Source organism: Geotrypetes seraphini, chromosome 12 (genome assembly GCF_902459505.1).
Source record: "Geotrypetes seraphini chromosome 12, aGeoSer1.1, whole genome shotgun sequence".
Lineage (NCBI taxonomy): Eukaryota > Metazoa > Chordata > Amphibia > Gymnophiona > Dermophiidae > Geotrypetes > Geotrypetes seraphini.
This window is the reverse complement of record NC_047095.1, coordinates 118,819,970-118,841,774: the sequence shown is the minus strand read 5'-3', so window position 1 is coordinate 118,841,774 and position 21,805 is coordinate 118,819,970. Positions and strand designations below refer to the sequence as shown.

The 21,805-nt window shown below is 46.6% G+C and overlaps 2 protein-coding genes across 4 annotated transcripts in view; one reads left to right on the top strand and one right to left on the bottom strand.

The window, feature by feature from the left end:
* Positions 1-11,996, bottom strand: part of LOC117346632 (regulator of G-protein signaling 1-like) — a 43,131-nt gene extending 31,135 nt beyond the window's left edge. The window contains exon 1 of one of the 2 annotated variants that reach the window (XM_033916526.1): positions 11,874-11,996. The gene's annotated coding sequence lies outside the window, so the exon portion shown is untranslated. Of the gene's footprint in view, positions 1-11,393; positions 11,657-11,873 lie in introns of those variants that run through there. The other variant, XM_033916525.1, reaches the window with a different exon arrangement.
* LTB (lymphotoxin beta) overlaps positions 1-21,805 on the top strand; it is a 50,946-nt gene that overhangs the window by 6,765 nt on the left and 22,376 nt on the right. Inside the window, exon 1 of one of the 2 annotated variants that reach the window (XM_033916529.1) lies at positions 6,565-6,649. The exons of the other annotated variant lie outside the window; for it this stretch is intronic. The gene's annotated coding sequence lies outside the window, so the exon portion shown is untranslated. Of the gene's footprint in view, positions 1-6,564; positions 6,650-21,805 lie in introns of those variants that run through there. 2 annotated transcript variants of the gene reach the window in all.

Genomic DNA, 21,805 nt, shown 5'->3' with positions numbered 1-21,805 from the left:
ATGTTCTCCAACATGCCCCCATGTACAGCGGGCAGAAAACCTAGCAAGATGTCTAGAATTGTAAACCGCTTTGAATTGACTATTTAATCATTATAAGCATAATCGAAATTTTAATAAAAAGATATAGATTTTGAAAATCGACATCCAAGTGCCAGTTTATGCCACCTTTTGGACATCTTTCTTTTTTTGAAAATTAGCCCCATAGTGGAATTAGAAAAGATACCGAGAAGTGCGACAAAAATGATAAATAGGATAGGATGACTTCCTTATGAGGAAAGGCTAAGGCTCTTCAGCCTGAAGAAGAGATGGTAGATGTGAATCACTTGTTTACTCTTTCAAAAATACTAGGACAAGAGGGCATGTGATAAAGCTACCAAGTAGTAGATTTAAAACAAACTGGAGAAAATATTTCCTCACTCAACCTGTAATTAAACTTCGTTGCCGGAGAATGTGGTGAAAGCAGTTAGCTTAGCAGGGTATAAAAAAGGTTTGGATAATTTCCTATGACAAAAGCCCATAAGCCAGTATTGAAATGGCTTGGGGGAAAATCTGCTTATTCCTAGTATAAGCTGCATAACATTTGTTTTACTCCTTGGGATCTTGCCAGGTACTTGTGACTTGGATCAGCCACTGTTGGAAACAGGATACTGGGCTTGATGGATGCTCGCTCTGTTCCAGTAGAGCAGCTCTTATGTTCTTATGTGAGCCAAGTACAGGACAATCAAGCCATTGTGACATCACTGACGAGGTTGGCTCTTAGGCACTGGTGGAATGAGGCATTATGACATCACAATCTCAGCTCTGAAATGTTGCTTCTCTTTGGGTCTCTGCCAGGTACTTGGGACCTGGATACTGGGCTTGATGGACCTACGGTGTGTCCCAGTAGGGCAATTCTTATGCTCTTAAGAGTGCCGAGAGAGGTTTCCGTTTGCTGTCCAATGCTGCAACACCATTTTCAAGGCACGACAATAGCCACCCAAGCCCATACCATTGCGCCAACGTATGCAGCCTTCGCAGACCTGGCATTGGTCATAAGGCATTAGGAATGTCACATGTGCTTTGTTCATGGATTCGGCTCTACGTTTTCTGCAACACTCCCCTAAGAATGGCTGCACCCCGCTGAAACCTGGGAACTGATTTCAGAGGAGGACCGGGACACCCATCTCATCTGTCTAATGATAGAAACATAGAAAGATGACGGCAGAAAAGGGCCACAGCCCATCAAGTCTGCCCACTCTACTGACCCACCCCATTGAGTCCGAGTGCTAGTGACCTAGTTCCTTAACTCGACCCTCGTAGGGATCCCATGTGGATGTCCCATTTATTCTTAAAGTCGAGCACGCTGGTGGCCTTGATCACCTGCACCGGAAGTTTGTTCCAGTGATCCACCACCCTTTCCATGAAGAAATACTTCCTGGTGTCACCACTAAATTTCCCTCCTCTGAGTTTGAGCGGGTGCCCCCTTGTGACCGAGGGACCCTTGGGAAAGAATATGTCATTTTCCACCTCGACACGACCTGTGACGTACTTAAATGTCTCTATCATGTCACCCCTTTCCCTGCGCTCTTCTAGAGTATAGAGCTGCAATTTGCCCAGTCTTTCCTCGTATGAGAGACCCTTGAGTCCGGAGACCATCCTAGTGGCCATCCGCTGGACTGACTCAGCTCGAAGCACATCTTTACGGTAATGTGGCCTCCAGAATTGCACACAGTACTCCAGATGAGGTCTCACCATGGTTCTGTAAAGTGGCATTATGACTTCAGGTTTGCGGCTAACGAAGCTTCTAACGATACTTGGGGATCTGGACCGTGTGCTTTACCCTCACTCCTTTGCAACTAAGACGTTGTTAAGTGCTGCCGAGTTGCTCCTGGCGACCCTCTAGATCAGAGGTTGGCAACCTTGATCCTCGAGGACTGCAACGCAGTCAGGATAAGCCCATAAGCATTGCCGCTGCCGGGTCAGACCAGGGGTCCATCGCGCCCAGTGGTGGCCCCCCCAGGTCCGTGACCTGTAATTGGTCCTTACCTAAATTATTCATCCCCTATTCATTTAGTACCTGTACCTATACCCTTCAATCCCCTTCTCCTTCAGGAAGTCATCCAATCCCTTTTTGAAGCCCAATATTGTACTCTGCCCTATCACCTCCTCTGGGAGCGCATTCCAGGTGTCCACCACCCTCTGAGTGAAGAAGAACTTCCTAGCGTTCGTTTTGAATCCATCTCCTTTCAATTTTTCTGAACGCCCTCTTGTTTTTTGTTGGCCCGGTTAGCCTGAAGAATCTGTCCTTCTCCACCTTCTCTATGCCTTTCATGATTTTATAAGTCTCTATCATGAATATGCACGAGATCTATTTGCATGCGATGGAGGCGGGGCATGCAAATAGATCTCACGCATATTCATTGGGGGAAATCTTGAAAACCTAACTGGGTTGCCGCCCTTGAGGACCGAGGTTGCCCATTCCTGCTCTAGATTGGTTGTCCTGCACTGTGTCCGGGGCTTCAGTCGGGCGGCTAATTGTTGGGGGGGGGGGAAAAAATGTCATTATTACTACATTGATCCGTTGTATTCAGTGGCACAGCAAGGGTGAGAGGCGTCCGGGTGGTGGCCCCCCTCCCCCCTCACACTCCCCTTCCCCCACACTTCTAACTTCCATAGCACGAGCAGCCTTCACCTGCCCGCATTGGTGTCGATCTCCCTCCGACGTCACTTCCTAGGTGCGGGATCCAGAAGTGATGTCGGAGGGAGAGCCGACGTTGGCGTGAGTAGCAGGCTGTGCGATGCCGCTCGCGCCGGCGAAGAGCTAGAGGTCCGTCGGGGAGGGGAAGTGAAGGCGCGTGAGCGGCGAGGAATGGATTGCTGGTCTTCCGCTTTCACGTTCAGATTTGCTGCGCCATGATGTCTTTCCCTCTGCGTGATAAGTCCGAAGTATAAAAGTCAAAATCTTGCCTTTGAGCTTTCAAGGAAAGGTTAGGTCTGATCGCCTCCATTTCCAACTGGTTTGTTCTTTGAGCAGTCCAGAGTATATACTTCTCCAACATCGTAAGGCGAAGGCGTCCGTTTTCTTCCAGTCTTGTTTTTTCACGGGAAGGGGTAAAACGCAGACCTCACGGACCTCGCGGATCTAAAACCGCACGTCCTTAAAAATCCGAGGTCCGTGCATTGACAAGTCCGCCTTCGCTTTCCCTGCAGCTCAGCTCAGGCCCCCGGCTCCCTCGCGGACTTCACGGATCTGAACTGCACATCACATCCTTAAAAATCCGAGGTCCGCGCCACTTTTGAGGTCCCTGCCACTTTTAGTCTCTGGCTCTGACAGAGCTCTATAACAATTTAACTCTGATGGATCCTAGCATAGGGAGGGAAAAGCATTAGCAATTGTCATAGAGCTCTGTCAGAGCCAGAGACTAAAAGGGGCGCAGACCTCGTATTTTTAAGGATGTAACTTGCAGTTCAGATCCGTGAGATCCGCGAGGGAGCCAGGGGCCTGAGCTGAGCTGCAGGGAAAGCGAAGGCGGTCTTGTCAATGCACGGATCTCGGACTTTTAAGGACGTGCGGTTTTAGATCCGCGAGGTCCGTAAAATCCGTGAGGTCTGCGTTTTACCCCTTCCCCTTTTTCACTGTCCAACGATCATATCCATATGGCATTATTTGAAATGACCATGTCTTGGGACAATGTCAATCTTTGCATGCAGCGCTCGGGGAGGGGGGGTGAGTAGCACCCCTCACTGCCCCCACCCTGCCATCCGCGCATGCCCCTTCCCCAAACCTTTTTAACGTTGGCACCAGCAGCCACCAACTCACTACCCATGTCGACTTTGGTGCTCTCTCTGTCTGACAGGACCTGGCGCATCAAGAGAGAGTGCCAAAGCCGACGCGGGCAGTAAGCTGGTGGCTGCTCGCTCCAAAGTTTAAAAGGGGAAAGAAGGGACATGCACTCGGCAGGGGATGGAGTGGGAAAGGGGGGGGTGGCGGCCCGAGGAATTTGGTGCCCAGGGCAGACCGCCCCCTCATTCCCCCTTTTACTGTGCCACTGTTTGCATGCAGAGCTACATCTCAGCATTGGAAGATCTTGTCTAGGTTCTTCATAAGAACATAAGAAGTGCCATTCCCGGAACAGACCCTAGGTCCATCAAGTCCGGCGATACACACACGCGGAGGCCCCGACAGGTGTACCCTGGCATAGTTTTAGTCCCCATATCAAGTTTCAAGTTTCTTGATTTTTAATATACCGACCATCAACGAGTATCTAGCTGGTTTACAATAAAATTCTAAAATAGAGTTAAAAAAATACTTAAAAGTAATGACTATTGAAAGGAAGGGAGGTGAACATTGAAGACATCGACAAGACAGACTTGAGAGTGATGACTGAAGAGAAGGGGTGGGGTAAAGTTACATTATAAGAGATAAGAAGGGGAGAAAAAAAAAAGGGGGTAGAAAGGAAATGAATAGAGAGGGGATAAAACATTAGAGATGGGATCGCTTCGTGAAAGCGTTTGGTGGAATTATGAAGAGAAATTCAGGAGCCATTGAATGCGTCTTGAAATAAAAGCGTTTTTAGATTGGTCTTAAATTTATCAATAGATTTTTCATGATGGAGATGGGAAGGTAAAGCATTCCATAGGGTTGGAGCTACCACTGAAAAGTTTGTTTTCCTAGTATAGAAAAATTCCTTTATAGAAGGGATGAAGAGAAGGTTTTGATTAGCTGATCTGCGGGTTCATGAGGGACGCAAGGGAATAAGGAACTTATCGAGAAAAGAAGGAGAAGTGCATCGAGATTACCCTTACCCATGTCACTTTATGACTCTCATAAGGAGATGTACATCTAACTTATCCTTAAATCCTAGAACGGTGGATTTCCGCAATTACCTCTTCAGGGAGAGCATTCCAGGTGTCCACCACTCGTTGCGTGAAGCAGAACTTCCTGATATTTGTCCTGGACTTGTCCCCCCTTAGCTTCAGTCCATGTCCTCTTGTCCGCGACACATTGGACATTGTAAATCATCTTTTCTCCTGCTCTGTTTTGTCGATTCCTTTCAGTATTTTGAAAGTCTCGATCATATCCCCCGGCAGTCTCCTTTTCTCAAGGGAGAACAATCCCAGTCTCTTAAGTCGTTCCTCATATTCCAAGTTCTCCGTGCCCTGTATTAGCTTTGTTGCTCGTCTCTTCAAGGGCCTTCACCCAAGAGTGATATATTGCTCTCAGGATGAAATATGCCTCAAAACGTCTCCTGGTCATGCCCTTCAACTGCAAAATGCCAAAGGCGTTCCTACTCCCACTTCATACCGAGCCACTGGAATTGACCGCCCCGCACATCAAATCCCTCAAAGGACTCCTCAGCTTTAGGAAAGCAATATAAACATGCCTCTTCGCCTAACTCCCCTGCCCACGACTGATGGATTACATAGAAATGTATCACGTTAGCATAAAAACTTGAAGAAAAAGGACGGCAAATTGTAACCTGTAAACTCTACATTATGTTTATTAGAATTAGATTCCCTAGTATGTATCAAATTAGGACACAACCTTATACTGTACAAATCTTATACAAACTGACATATTGTAACTGAAAAGGTATGACAGGATATAAATAAAGCTATTATTATCATTAACTGTATTTTATGTATGTTTAACCTGTAACCTGTTCTGAACTCTGGGGAAAACGGGAGAGAAAACAAATGAAATCTATTTCTCCTCCATCAGGGATGAAATTATTGATTTTACCAGTTATCAGTGTCTAGGGAGTAGAACGGGTACAAGTGGATCGATTTTTCACTCCGTCAAAAATGACAAAGACTAAGGGACACTCGATGAAGTTACAGGGAAATACTTTTAAAACCAATTGGAGGAAATTTTTTTTTTTCATTCAGAGAATAGTTAAGCTCTGGAACGCGTTGCCAGTGGTTGTGGTGAGAGCGGATAGCGTAGCTGGTTTTAAGAAAAGTTTGGACAAGTTTCTGGAGGAAAAGTCCATAGTCTGTTATTAACAAAGACAGGGGGGAAGCCACTGCTTGCCCTGGATCGGTAGCATGGAATGTTGTTACTCCTTGAGTTTTGGCCAGGTACTTGGGACCTGGATTGGCCACCGTGAGAATGGGCTACTGGTTTGAATGGAACATTGGTCTGACCCAGTAAGGCTATTCTTATGTTATTATGTTTTTCACGTTGAGGTGCAGGTCCACTTTGAGACTTTGTGCCTTAACCTTGATAACCAGATGTTTCAGTTCATCTTCACTTTTAGCCAATAATGTGTTATCGTGAAGGTTGTTGACGAATCATCCAACAATTTTCATGCATCAGGTTTCTTCTCACAATTCTGGTTCACCAATGATTGGTTCTTTTTAGACATGTAGATATCCATTTGATATTCTTTCATCTGTTCATGGATCCATCTCACATCTGTGGTGATATCTCTTGTTCCTTGCCCTTTCCTGAACCCTGCTTGAAACTTCAGGCAGTTCTTGTCCCAGGTATGGTTGTAGACTCCACTGAATGATCTTAAATAGAATCTTGCTGGCATGTGGGACCACAGCGATGGTGCGATCATTTCTACAGTCCACTGGCTCTCCTTTCTTCAGTATTGGTATGAACACAGATCTTTTCCACACAGTCGGCCATGATATTGTCTAACAAATTTCCTGGCAGAGTCTTGTAAGTATTGCTTCTGGATTACTATATTACTTCAATGGGAATGCCATCAAGGCCCGGTGCTTTGTTCTTTGATAAAGTTTTCAATGCTGCTTCGACTTCTTCTTTCAACACCAACAGTTCCCGATATAAGTTACAAGTTGAAACAACTGTTAACCACTTCATTAACACAACCAAGGATCCTCTATGCTTAACCCAGACCTTCTTGAATTCTGTACCCAGCTTATTCCAAAGCGCCATGAGCGGAGATCCATTATTCCACATGTGTTGCATACAGCACCTATTAAGTTGTAATAAATCCAAAGCGGCCATGTTCCCCCTTTTCGAAGGAGGAGATTTTACAAGGCCAATCCCAATTTTCTTACAACTGCATCATGATGCATTATAGATTTCAATGGGTAGAATCAGGGACTAGAAATTCTATACTAAATTCTGGGAGGCACATTCAAAACCAGAACGGCCAAAATGTCTCCCTCCCGATACTGGGTAACTTGGTATTTCTGTAAATCACCTAGGAACTGGACCGATCTATGGCTTGGCTCAGTGCTAGGGGTTGTGTGCTGTAATGTAGAGGACCTGGGTTCACTATATTTACAAAAGCAAGAGCTCTGGTTGTTGGAAATGCCAAAGAACTAGCATTCACAACTCCCGGAGACAGGCAGCCATGGTCATTACACAACAGCAACACCTAGTGGCTGAATTTAGGATTGAGGGAGTCCTGATGCATGCCCCCCCCCCCACCCCAGCAGAGGACTGTCACTGTAAGGACTAGACTTAAGTTGGACGGAAGTATAAAATCTGAGAAAAAGTCACCAGGTAAATGAAGACAGATTCCAGACCTGGTTTTGATTGACCAGGAAGAAAGAGCAGGGAGAAATTGATCAAAATAAAAAGAGAGGTGGAAAAGATCTATTTCAGGGCACAACTACATTTTAACTATAGTATGGAAGATGGGTCATCGCAGCAGGGGTCACAGGACTGTTACCCCAAAGGTCAGCCATTCCCAGCCACAGTCAATGCCCACAGTCATAGGAGTGTCATGCTGTGGTCAGCCTTATTTGCACATCGATTTATGAGGTTAAAAATTGGTCTGAGATGGGTCTTATTGAATACCTTTCTCTGAAAGCTGTAGGACCTGCTTTTCTTGTTATGCAGTTTTTATGACGTTTCAATTTTATGTGCTACCGTGTGTGTGTGTGGTTTGTTTGTTTTTTGGGGTGGTTTTGGGGGGAGGGGGGCCTTCTCTTTTTCTGGCTTTTGCCAGAGAGGTTCTGTTTGGTGAACAAGCTTCCAGTGCAGGTGATCGAGGCAGACAGCGTGCCAGACTTTAAGAATAAATGGGATACCCATGTAGGATCCCTACGAGGGTCAAAATAAGGAAATTGGGTCATTAGGACATAGACAGGGGGTGGGTAAGCAGAGTGGGCAGACTTGATGGGCTGTAGCCCTTTTCTGCCGTCATTTTCTTTGTTTCTATGGTTTGTTAATTTATGTTTTCTATTGTATTGTATTTCAGTATTTTATGTATGTTACTTTGGAACCCATTTAACAATGTTGAATTTGCAGGATTATAAATATTTTAAATAAATAAATAGTAGGACCACAGTTAAAGAACTGCCCCCCCCCCAAAGGCCAGCCACGCTCAGTGACTACACTGTGGTCAGCCATTCTCAGCCATCGTGCGGGACTAGGGTCATAGAAGTCACACGCGGTCAGTCATTTCTATCCATGGCCAGTGACGGCAATCAGAGGAGCAATTCCTAGCTGTGATCAGGAGGAGATCCTCAGAATAGCCCACGCTGATGCAAACCCCACAGGTAATTGTGTCCGCAGGGTTTGCGCCAATAACCAAAGCAAGCTCTGCAAAGGTTTTATTAGCTTTTTCCCATCCCTCCCCCCCCCCCCTAAAAAAAAAATTACTTTTCCTGTATTAGCCTTTCCACCAGAAAAGACAAGCGTAGTTTTGATTGTACAAACCGATCTCCACTCTTACTCCATCCCTGGCACCCACTTTGTCATGCTGTGTGGGATAGACTGTGGCAAAAATCAAAACCCCACCATCGGAGTCAGTCAGACATTAGACTAACCTGGGCAGCAACTTCTGAGGGGTGGCAAAGCACAACCTGCCGTCAAAGCGACTCGATCGATCTTGCCGCACAAATGCAAAGAGCTGCCAACTTCTGCTCAGAATTCAAAAACACGATGGGTTCAAATCCCGCAGCTGCTCCTCGTGGCCTTAGGCCCAATGCCGGGCAGGTTCTGGCAGGATGGATCACGCCCCTTAGGTTGGGCAGCAGTGGCAAAGCAATGACAAACCACTCCTGCTCCCCCCCCAAAAAAAAAAAACCCTGGTGGGGGGGGGGGCCCTCATTGTCCTCCCCTTTTACAAAACTGTAGCACGATTTATAGCACAGGCCATGGTGGTGACAGCTCCGACGCTCATAGGAATTCTATGGGCGTTGGAGCTGTTACCACCATGGCACTATGGTTTTGTAAAAAAGGGTGGGAAGTAGGGTGGGTGTTCACCTGGAGTCAAATTGACTTGAGAGCACATTTGAATCCGGGAGGGATGATATTGGAGTATTATTACTATTTATAATTTCTATAGCACTGCCCATTTAACTGTCCCTGCTCAGAAGAGCTTGCAATCTAATTTGGACAGACAGGAGTAACCACAATTGTTGAAGTTAATTATTCAAATCTTTTTTTTTAGGGGGGGGGGAGGGAAGGGTGAAAGTTCATCTATAGTCCTTGCACTGGCCTTGCCCAGCTTTCGGGGTAAAAATATTATTTTTATCCATGCAATTTGCTCCCATCAGTGGCCACCGACATGGTCAGCCACAGTTCTGGTACTGCCAAAGGACAGTTCTACGTGTATCGGTGGCGGAGATCTCCTGGCATTCTCTACACATCCGCACTGACCTTGCGGAGTACGAACACCTTTCTGCTCAGGGGCTGTGCGGCAGCAAATGGAGTGATGGGGGTGGGGGGACAGATGAGAGAGATGGGGGGCAGAGGAAAGGAACAGTCTCGGAGGAGACAGAGAGAGAAAGAACAAGAGGGAGAGCCAGTTATCTGCTCTGCCCTTCAAAAATTTATTCTGCTCTCATTGCTGCTGTTATCATTGTTGTTCCCTTTGAATTGTATCCGCTTTATTTATTACGCTGTGATCAAACACCACCAACATGTTGGCGTTCCGGGAAAGTTCACTGAAATCGGGGACAGAAGCAGCGAGGAAGACAAAAAGGACCCAGGACACATTTTGACTGCAGCTAGTAAAACTGTCACGCAATAGGGTGCAGTCTGCAAGAAGGGGCAGCGGGTCTGCTCAGTGGGAGTCAGGAGGGAAGCGCCTGAAGAACAGGAGAAGGTCACCTTCAAGGGGAGCGAGCTCAACATCTAAAAGGCCCAGTCAAGCCTAAGGGGCTTTATCTATCTATAAAACATCTGTCCTTCAATGTAAGGCTGGTAGAACCTACCACAGATGCATCACAGTCATCATTCCCTATACAATATCTTCCTGTATACTGAAGCCAGGTTGCAAAGTCTCGTTGCATATATGTCACTGCAGACCCAGGTTCTAATCCCACCGCTGACCCCAACTCTCACCAAGTGACCTTCTGCAAAGTCACTTAATCTGTCTCTGCAGCAGTTAAAGATGAAAAGCTCTTTGGAGGCAGGGATCTTACAACCCTGTTATTTACTCTGTTGGACTCCGTACAATCATTCCAGTCTTGGGAACACGCTGAACTAATGAGAATAATTTTCAAAAAAACACGATGGGCGAATGGACTTGTGGCCCTGCATCTTGTATACACTTGGCACTCCATAAACAGTACATATTATTCCAAAATGCTGCCTGGCAACATCAACAGCTTTCCTGTGATCTGATGTGGCCATTTACAAAAAGAAACAGCCTGAGCTTCTGATGCTATTGCCACTCTGCAGTGTCCTGAAGGCAATGCAGAGATTTTGTTTTCTTCCCGTTAAAACTGTTCTTTGCAGGAGTCACCGATCAGCTGCGCAGACTGACCACTTCCACATAACAATATCATGCCAGTACACATATGTAAGTGAATAAGGGCAATGGTGCTTTGAAAAATTATTTGCTCAGAATTTTTTCAGAGGCTTCTTTCCCGTGTTCTCTCAATTACCCTCTGACCCCTCCCAGTACGCCCATCACAGTCAGAGAGCTGGTGAAGGGGCATTAAAAAAGCTACCCCCACCCCACCCCTGCCATGGTCAAAATTTATTTCACCCTACAGTTTATAAGTTCTTTAAAGTGGCTTTATGCTTTTAATTTGGGGGGGGAGTGGGGTGGTAGAAACAAGTGCTTTAAATAACAATAATGCTGTAGTGACCTACTTGGGGCAAAAGAAGGGTTGCTTCCGATCAGCCTGATCCATGCCTGGCTTTTGCCCCAGTGCATGCAGGGACTTGAAGTCCTGATGTTTTTTTTAAAGCAAAATTGGTGGGGTAAATCCTACACCTAAACCAGCCTCTTTGAGCTGACCTGGGAAGAAGAGAGGGGTTGTGGCGGTGGACCCTAAGAGCCAGAGAAAATGGTCCCAACAGGGCAGAGAAGAAGCAGGCTTGCAAGAAAAGGAGGGGAAAGAGTGTGCAGAGCCGGAGGAGAAAGTGCAGGGGAACAAAAGAGGCGCAGAGAAAGTGAAGGAAGGAAGGAGGGAGAGAGAGAAGGGCAGAGACGGAGTGAAGAAGGGTTAAGGTGAGCGAGATCCCGCCTTACCTTGTCTGCTCTCCCCGGCTGCTCATCTGCTTTCTCCTCCGTCTCCGCAGTGTGTGTGCGCGTGTCTGTTAAACCAGCCGCCCTCTCCTGCAAACGCTGCTCTACCCCACCCCTGGAGCGGGGGGGGGGGGGGGGAGCTGTCACGCACCCGTGCACAACCCGGGCAGCCCGCAGAACCCCACCCCTGGGGGGCGGCAGAGACGGTATGTGTCAGTGTGACGGGCTGTCACACAAAGCTTCAGTCCTCCTCCACTCCCCCCCCCCCCTAGCAGGATCTCTTTGCAGAGGTATGCGTGGAAGATGCATGCATGATGTAAACACGGCCATTGCAGCCCTCAGTTCCTGTCCTGGGCTAAAAACAGGGGCCAGTCGGGTTTTCAGGATATCCGCAATGAATATGCATGAGAGAGGTTTTGCATAACTGGCAGATCTGTGCACATATCCTGAAAAGCCAGCTGGCTGAAAATCCTGGTTTGTTACCTTGTTCTCTGGTCTAGGGCAGGGCTTTACCCGATCTGTCCTGGGGACTCAAAAGTCATTGGATTGATTTTTTTTCCTTTTTTGATATCCACCTTGAATAAGCATGCACAGGAAGCTCAGGATATGCAAATTGATCCCGCTCATAGTCCTAGATGGAATCCAGAAAACCTGAGCAGCTGTGGGTGGTCCCTGGATCATAGGATGGGATTTTGCCATCTAGTCCTGGAGACACACCCAGCCAGTCAGGTTTTCAGGATTCCCACAATGAATATGTATGTTTTGTCTCCATTATATGCAAATCTTCCTCAGGCCTGTTTACCTTGTGGCTATCTTGAAAATCAGACTAGGGCTGGATGTGTCTGAGGAGAATGGGGTTGAAAACCACTGATCTAGTGCAGGGGTAGGCAATTCCGGTCCTCGAGAGCCAGAGCCAGGTCAGGTTTTCAGAATATTCACAATAAATATGCATGAGATAGATTTGCATCTCAAGGAGGCAGTGCATGCAAATCCATCTCATACATATTCATTGTCGATATCCTGAAAACCTGACCGGCACGGGGGTATTCCTGAACTGAGTCGAGAGCCAGGTCAGGTTTTCAGGATATCCACAATGAAAATGCATAAACTTGATTTGTATACATTGCCTCCATTATATGAAAATATCCAGGTCAGGTTTTCAGGATATCCACAATGAAAATGCATAAACTTGATTTGTATACATTGCCTCCATTATATGAAAATATCCAGGTCAGGTTTTCAGGATATCCACAATGAATATGCATGAGATAGATTTGCATCTCAAGGAGGCAGTGCATCCATCTCATACATATTTATTGTGGATATCCTGAAAAACTGACCTGGCTCCGGCTCTCGAGGACCAGAACTGCCTACCCCTGATCTAGGGCAGTGTTTCTCAACTCAATCCTGGAGTACCCCCCTTGCCGGTCAGGTTTCCAGGATATCTACAATGAATATGCATGAAAGAAATTTGCATATAATGGAGGCAGTGTATACAAATCAAGTTTATGCATTTTCATTGTGGATATCCTGAAAACCTGACCGGCACAGGGGTATTCCTGAACTGAGTCAAGAGCCAGGTCAGGTTTTCAGGATATCCACAATGAATATGCATGAAAGAAATTTGCATATAATGGAGGCAGTGTATACAAATCAAGTTTATGCATTTTCATTGTGGATATCCTGAAAACCTGACCGGCACAGGGGTATTCCTGAACTGAGTCAAGAGCCAGGTCAGGTTTTCAGGATATCCACAATGAATATGCATGAAAGAAATTTGCATATAATGGAGGCAGTGTATACAAATCAAGTTTATGCATTTTCATTGTGGATATCCTGAAAACCTGACCGGCACAGGGGTATTCCTGAACTGAGTCAAGAGCCAGGTCAGGTTTTCAGGATATCCACAATGAATATGCATGAAAGAAATTTGCATATAATGGAGGCAGTGTATACAAATCAAGTTTATGCATTTTCATTGTGGATATCCTGAAAACCTGACCGGCACAGGGGTATTCCTGAACTGAGTCAAGAGCCAGGTCAGGTTTTCAGGATATCCACAATGAATATGCATGAAAGAAATTTGCATATAATGGAGGCAGTGTATACAAATCAAGTTTATGCATTTTCATTGTGGATATCCTGAAAACCTGACCGGCACAGGGGTATTCCTGAACTGAGTCAAGAGCCAGGTCAGGTTTTCAGGATATCCACAATGAAAATGCATAAACTTGATTTGTATACACTGCCTCCATTATATGCAAATTTCCAGGATATCCACAATGAATATGTACGAGATGGATGTGCATACACTGCTTCCCTGAGATGCAAATCTATCTCATGCATATTTATTGTGGATATCCTGAAAACCTGGCCTGGCTCCAGCTCTCGAGGACCAGAATTGACTACCCCTGACCTAGGGCAAGCATTCCCAACCCTAGGGTTTACCAGATGTCCGGGAAAAGTCGGACACAACCTCTTTTTAGAGGACTGCCCGGAGGGATTTGTCTGGGTTTTGAAAGGCCCTGAGGTCATGGGGGGGGAGGGGGGCATGTCTGGTGGGCCTCTGCGCGTGTGCAGATGCCAAAGCTCGGGGAAGGAGACGCAAGGTTTGTGAGGGGTGGGTGGGTGAAGTGGTGCAAAGCTGGGGGTCCTCTTTCTTTTTTTTTTTTTTTTTTTCTTAAAGAGGAAATCTGGTAACCCTACTCAACCCAGACCTCAGGACGCACCTAGATCAGGGGTGTCAAAGTCCCTCCTCGAGGGCCGGAATCCAGTCGGGTTTTCTGGATTTCCCCAATGAATATGCATTGAAAGCAGTGCATGCAAATAGATCTCATGCAGATTCATTGGGGAAATCCTGAAAACCCGACTGGATTCCGGCCCTCGAGGACCGACTTCGACACATGTGACCTAGATCAGTGGTTCCCAACCCTGTCCTGGAGGAACATCAGGCCAATTGGGTTTTCAGGCTAGCCCTAATGAATATGCATGAAGCAAATTTGCATGCCTATCACTTCCATCATATGCAAATCTCTCTCATGCATATTCATTAGGGCTAGCCTGAAAACCCGATTGGCCTGGTGTTCCTCCAGGACAGGGTTGGGAATCACTGCCCTAATGAATATGCATGAAGCAAATTTGCATGCCTATCACTTCCATCATATGCAAATCTCTCTCATGCATATTCATTAGGGCTAGCCTGAAAACCCGATTGGCCTGGTGTTCCTCCAGGACAGGGTTGGGAATCACTGCCCTAATGAATATGCATGAAGCAAATTTGCATGCCTATCACTTCCATCATATGCAAATCTCTCTCATGCATATTCATTAGGGCTAGCCTGAAAACCCGATTGGCCTGGTGTTCCTCCAGGACAGGGTTGGGAATCACTGCCCTAATGAATATGCATGAAGCAAATTTGCATGCCTATCACTTCCATCATATGCAAATCTCTCTCATGCATATTCATTAGGGCTAGCCTGAAAACCCGATTGGCCTGGTGTTCCTCCAGGACAGGGTTGGGAATCACTGCCCTAATGAATATGCATGAAGCAAATTTGCATGCCTATCACTTCCATCATATGCAAATCTCTCTCATGCATATTCATTAGGGCTAGCCTGAAAACCCGATTGGCCTGGTGTTCCTCCAGGACAGGGTTGGGAATCACTGCCCTAATGAATATGCATGAAGCAAATTTGCATGCCTATCACTTCCATCATATGCAAATCTCTCTCATGCATATTCATTAGGGCTAGCCTGAAAACCCGATTGGCCTGGTGTTCCTCCAGGACAGGGTTGGGAATCACTGACCTAGATCATCAGAGTTTTGGGATACCCCCAATGCACATGCATGAGATAAATTTGCATGCACTCTTTCCTTTGTATCCAGATGTATCTCATGCATATTCATTGTGGATATCCTGAGGACCAGGTGGATATCCGAGGACCGTGTTGAGAACCCCTGATCTAGGGGTACATGTGCGCCCGTTCACGTGCCTCTTCCTTTCGGCATTGGCTAGGAGGGGGGGGGGGGGCGGCCTCGGTCATCAAGGGCCGCAACCCGCTCGGGTTTTCAGGATTTCCCCAACGAATACGCAGGAGATCTATTTGAATACGACGGGGGCATTGCGCCTGCAAACGGATCTCCTGCGAATTCACTGGGACAATCCTGAAAACCTGAGGACCGAGAGGCAGTGGCGTAGCGAGGGTAAGAGGCACCACACCCTCCCCCGGCCCCCTCCTCTCCACCCCCGCTCCTTCTCGGTCCCCACGCCACACTCGCGCCCTCCCTTCCCACCCCCGTTCCTCTTTAAATCTTCACCAGCACACGCATTTTCTCCGGCCTGCTGCTCGTGCTGGTGTTGGCTTTCCCTCTGATGTCATTTCCTGGCCCCGTGGCCCGGACGTGATGTCAGAGGGAGTCGGGCCAGTGCGAGCAGCTGGCGAAGATTTGAAAGAGGTGCGAGGGAAGGAGCGAGCGTGGCCTGGGGGTGCAGAGGGTTCGGCCTAATTGTGTTGTGTGCAATTGTTTAGCACGCATTTGTCCTGCGTGCGATTGGCTGCGGCCAAATGTCTGCGCGCATTTGATTTGCCACCGCTGCGGATAGGTGCAAGCACCTCCATCGAAACGGCACCTGGGGCAGTCTGCCCCCCGCTCTCCTTCTTACGTCACTGGACCAAGGTTGCCCACCCTTAATCTACTACTTACAACAGTGGTTCTTAACCTTGTTGGAGGTACTGAACCCCACCAGTTTCATATGCGTGTTCACCGAACCCTTCTTTATTCCCTTAGTTTTGCCGGAGCTAGACTAGAATTACTCAACTTGGCATTGCAAATCATGCAATTAGGACGCTGACTCCCATCACGTTCCGTTATACATGTGAATCCATATTGTACATATTCGTCCGACCACTTTCGTATTTTGCTCGACATAGTTAGTAAGGGATTAAAATATTAAGATAGGTATCACACGACGTACCGTCACAACAGTTACAATTCGACTACTGTGCGCATCAAATCCCCTGCAGCGCAGATAGGCCAAGCGATGTTGCATGATCACCTGCAGCCAATTATGGACAAGCGGGGCGTATCATCACGAATCATAAGCGCTTCGGTCACGTTCAATCATCTATCAGTTAAATCACAAATTTTGATCAGGAATTGATTGATGTATATAAGGCGTAAGTTACAGATTGATAGATCAAGAAACCGAGTACACGATCAGTCTTGATCAAAATCACTGAATAACTGATAGACGATTGAACGTGACTGAAGCGCTATATGAGTCAGAGATGTGTTTTGACCTCTGCTGAACTCGCGAGACTGACTCACCGAACCCCTGGGGTTCGGTCGAACCCAGGTTAAGAACCACTGACCTAGAAAGGCAGTTTGCATGTCTCAACTAGTACAACCAGCCTGTGAATGTCTCACAGCAGAGAGTGGATCAAAACAAGGGCAGAGACTCCTGTTTCTCAACCTATTTCCCACTCAGTCAGGTGATCAGGTTGTCCTCAATGAATATGCATGAGATAGATTTGCATACAATGAAGGCGAAGCGTGCACATTGATCTCATTGCGAATTTCTTGAAACCCAGATTAGCTGGGAGTGTCCCAAAGATGGGGCTGAGAACCCTGGACCAGCCGAAAGGTGAGGGGGAGTTGGAGTTCCCCTTTAAGCTTCTTCCTCACATCCAGCTCTGTGCATGTGGCACAAGGGCTTGCCAGACTGCAGCTGTGCCGTGGCTCCCGCTTGGGAGACCCAGGTGGCTCCTGTCCTCAGATATGTTGGGTTTTTTTTCCTGTTGCTAATGATTTGAACCTACCATAGCCATCGCCAGCTGATCAGGGTTTGATTGTAGTCAGTGACTGACTTTGGAGTGGCTGACCATGGTGTGACATCTCTGTGACAGTGGTCACTTGCTGTGGCTGGGAGTGGCTGACCACAGTGTAATAATACCGTAGCAGTGGTCACTAATTTTGGTTGGTTAGTGGATCACAATGAGACAATCTGTTGCAGTGGTCAATAACTGTGGCTAGGAATGACTGACCATGATGTGACCATACAATGGCAGTGGTCACTAACTTTGGCAGGGAATAGCTATAGCAGTGATCACAAATTGTGGCTGGGAATGGTTGACCACAGTGTGATGATCTGTTGCAGTGGTCATTTAAGTGTGGCTGGGATTGGCTGACCATGGTTGATAATGGCTAACCATTGTGTTACACTTCTGTGACTGTGGTCACCGATCATGGCTGGGAACGGCTGCTGACCACAGTGTGACAATACTGTGACAGTGGCCACTAACTGTTGCTAGGAGTGGCTGACTGTACTGTGGCAGTGGTCTCTAAGTGAGGCTGGGTGTAGCTGACCATGGTGTGACAGTACTGAAGCTGTGGTCACTAACCATGGCTGAGATTCTCTGACCACGTTGCGACCATACTGTGGGAATGGCATGGCTGACCGCAGTGTGATAACTAAGCCACTGAGGCAACAGCCAATCACTGACCTTCCTTTCTTCAAGATTCTTCCAACAGTGGTCAGACTCAACACCTTTCCCAAACAGGATTCCTCTGAAGGCTGCCTATGTTTTGTCCATCAGATAACTTTAGGGAGACTGGTCTGCATGGAATATACCAACTCCCCCCCCCCCCAATCCAAACATGCATATCTTTCTGCAATGCAAGTTAGTACTGAAAACCTGACTGGCCGGGGTTTCAAAAGGGAACCACTGCAGTAGACGCGTGGATTCTATGTAAGTTAGCCAAGGCTTGGTACCTGAATGTTGATTTGCAGGGTGAGGACAGGGGGGGGGGGGGAGGGAGCAGTCTACCCTGGGTGTAAGGAGTTCAGGGATGCTGGAGCGGTCTAGGGTCTGCGGTCTGCATGTGTGTGGCTGTCAGCTCTGACAGTTCCAGCCCCCTCTGATGTCAACTTCCTGTTCCGGGGTGGGGAACTAGCAGAGCTGACGCCACGCACAGGCAGCCAGCAACCCTGCGACCGATCCATGCATCTTCCCACGGTCTGCAGGAGGGGGCTGCTCCAGCCAGAGGAGGGGATGCTTTGGCCTGGGTTCCCGCCCCGCCAGGAACGCCACTGCAGAGGCGTTTCCCAAATTTATAAGTTAACAAGATATCGACAATCAATTATTGATGTTAATTGACATTAATTTGCATATGTGCACGGATCTACTTGTGCGCACTGTGCACCCAAATTGTCTTGCGTGCAGGCCAAAAGGGGGACATTATTTAGGCGCAGTGTTCTAGAATACCGGGGGTTACACACCCATCTTGCGCGCAGGATTTATACCAGGTTCTTGCCAGTGTAAATCTTTCACATCCAAAGCTGAGTGGGGGTATTTGCCGTAAGCATTATTTGATAAAGTGCGCTCAACCCGGAGCCCCCTATAAGGAACAGCGCTTATCGTGGATTTTTCCTGCCCCTTTAATTGATGCAATACTATGTCTGCATATCTGACCTTGATTTGTCCTTGACCTTTTCAGGGCACAGACCAGAGAGATCTGCCCAGGCCTGGCCTCGTTCCCCAACCATTGAAGTTGTGATTTGAGTGCTCTATAGCAGTGTTCTTCAACCTTTTTACACCTATAGACCGGCGGAAATAAATAATTATTTCGTGGACTGGCAAACTAATAAGACTGAAATTTTTAAAAACCCCATTGCCGCCCTGTCCCCGCGAGCTCGGTCCCGTTAACCATCTGATCCCATCCGCACAAGCCTCAAATAGTTATGATTTTATATTGAACATATTTTATTAAAGTATAAAAAGTAACAATATTCTGTACAATTGTCATTTTATAAATATAAATAATACAGGGCAAGGATCAACAAAACCCCCATCTCCCCTCCCCTTCACATATATCCCCTCTACTATCAAGAAAACTGAATAAGCCAAATTATTACAGAATGCTTCACAAATATCATGCTAACAGAATACCGCAGTCACACATGGCAGGAATGGTATTAGGGGAGTGCAACTAGGGCAAATGCCTCCTGGTCAGAGAGAGCCCTAAGCCAGCTGGAAGCTAAAGGCGCACTGCCTGAGCTTTGCACTCCCCAGTTATGTCTAACATCAGCTCTAGCAGGATACATATTTTAAATCTGATATATTCTAATCACAAGATAGAAATAAAATTATTTTTTTCTACCTCTTGTCGGCACCGGTCCGCGGACCGGCGGTTGAAGAACTGTGCTCTATAGGCTAAGAATGATCAGATCATTATCTGCTTTTCTGGATGAATCAGCATTAAACACATTAATACACTCAGTAATATCAAAAATCGATTATTAGAAATGCCCTATACAAAGGGTCTGCTTTAAAAGAAATACGCAGAATACAAATTCTTCATAACACTGCAATAAAAATAATTACGAAAAAGAAAAAATTTGATCATGTTACACCGCTATTAAAGGAAAAACACTGGTTACCAGTAAACCATAGAATCATCTATAAAATAGCTTTACTCACATATAAAATACTTCTAAATAAAGCTGCCATATTTTTAGAAAGATATCTAATACCATACTCTCCCATAAAATCCTTAAGATCTGAAGATAAAGCTCTGCTAGTACTGCCTTCCTTAAAAGTCACATATTCTAGGAGAGATATGATCTTTTCCGCCACAGCCCCACAAATCTGGAATTCACTTCCATTTAATATAAGAGAAGAAAAATCGCTGAGCAAGTTTAAAAGTCTCCTAAAGAGCTGGCTATTCAAGGACGCTTTCCAATAGATTTGTTATAACCTATAATAGCTTCAGGAAGACGATCTAAGAGAATTAAGCGGGTACCTGTTCCCCAACCTTCTGTGTCTTGACCCTCCCCTGGTTTTATTTTTACTTCTTTTTTTTAGAATTGTATTTATGTCAATTGCTGTCAACTCCCTCCCTCCTTACATGTATTATTGTATTAGTAGTGAATGTTATGTTTGTCGGTTTTTAATATTTTACTCAATTTTTGAACTTATGTAAATCGCATTGGATTTGGACTATGCGAAGTAATCAAAGAAATTAAATAAACTTGAAACTCTGTTTTGAATCTGGCCTAAAGTGTAGTGCTGGGCCACTCAGTCATATCCGCACAGCCCTTGTTTCATCGGATGCTTCATTTTCCTGGGCCCTGCTATCTCTTAAAACCCCTGAAGGGAGTAGCTTTGAGATCACAGAATCTAAAGGTCAACCAAGCTGGACATTGGGCAGCCGAAAACAGCACAGCCTCAGGGTCTGAGCAGTCTTCCACCGCCCTTTGTCAGAAAACACTGAAAAACCTTATTAAAAGTGCATTCGCCTGGATGAGTTTTCAGTTCTTTTCTTTTATACTTCCCCTAAAAAAAAAAGAGACAGAGAAGCATACAAAAAACAAAAATTAAATGTTTACACAAGCAGCACGCTTGCCTGATTTATAGGGAAGTAGATTTGGGACACTTCCTGGTACTGAATTTTGCCCCCAAAGCACTTGGGATGACACAAAAATAGCATCAGAGTAATCCAAATTAGAGCAGGTACGGGGTGGAAAGGCTGGCTGAAAGCCAGGAGACATATTGCCTCTTGGCAGAGAAAATCAGGTATTTATTTATTTAAGTATTTACCTATAGCCTAAGGGCCTGTTTTACAAAACCACGGTAACGGCCCCGAAGCCCATAGAGATTTAAAGGGCTTCGGGACTGTTGCCATACGGCAGCCGCTAGTACGGCTTTGTAAAACAGGCTCTAAGGGGTTTACATTCCGGTACACAAGCATTTTTTTCTTATGCGTCCTGGTCAGCTCACATTCTGTCTAATGTACTTGGGGCAATGGGAGATTAAGTGACTTGCCCAAGGTCACAAGGAGCAGCATGGGATTGGACCCCACAACCTCAGGGTGCGGAGGCTGTAGCTCTAACCACTGTGCCACACACTTCCTGGCTATGGGATCCTTTACATGTTAATTTTTATGTATCCTATATATTCTTATATAATAATTCCCTTAGCGCGCATGCGTACTTCAATCTTCATGGCTCCGTGCGTCCGTAGCTCCGTGGCCGGCAGAGAAATGTTGGAGAGTGCGACGCATGCGTGTTCAGCGTGTGCTCACATTGGGAGCGTGTGCGGCGCGAGCGCACATTCTGAGCTGACATCGGGGAGAGAAGGAGGAGGCGGCGACCGAGCTACGGAGTTAGGGGAGGGAAGGCCATAACCACTGCTGCTCCCTGGTTGCACGGCCTACTCCTCTGCCTCCTCTCTCCCCTCTGGGTGAATTTCAGTTTGTTGGGCGGGTCGAGGATGAGGATTTGTTGGAGGCTGGTAGCGCTGCCGCAGAGGGGGTGTGGTGGGCTGAGGGGCGGCCAAAGGAAGGGGAGCGGGGCGCTGGCGGGAAACGGGAGGGAGGGAAAGAGACAGAAAGACAGACACACAGACAGCAGC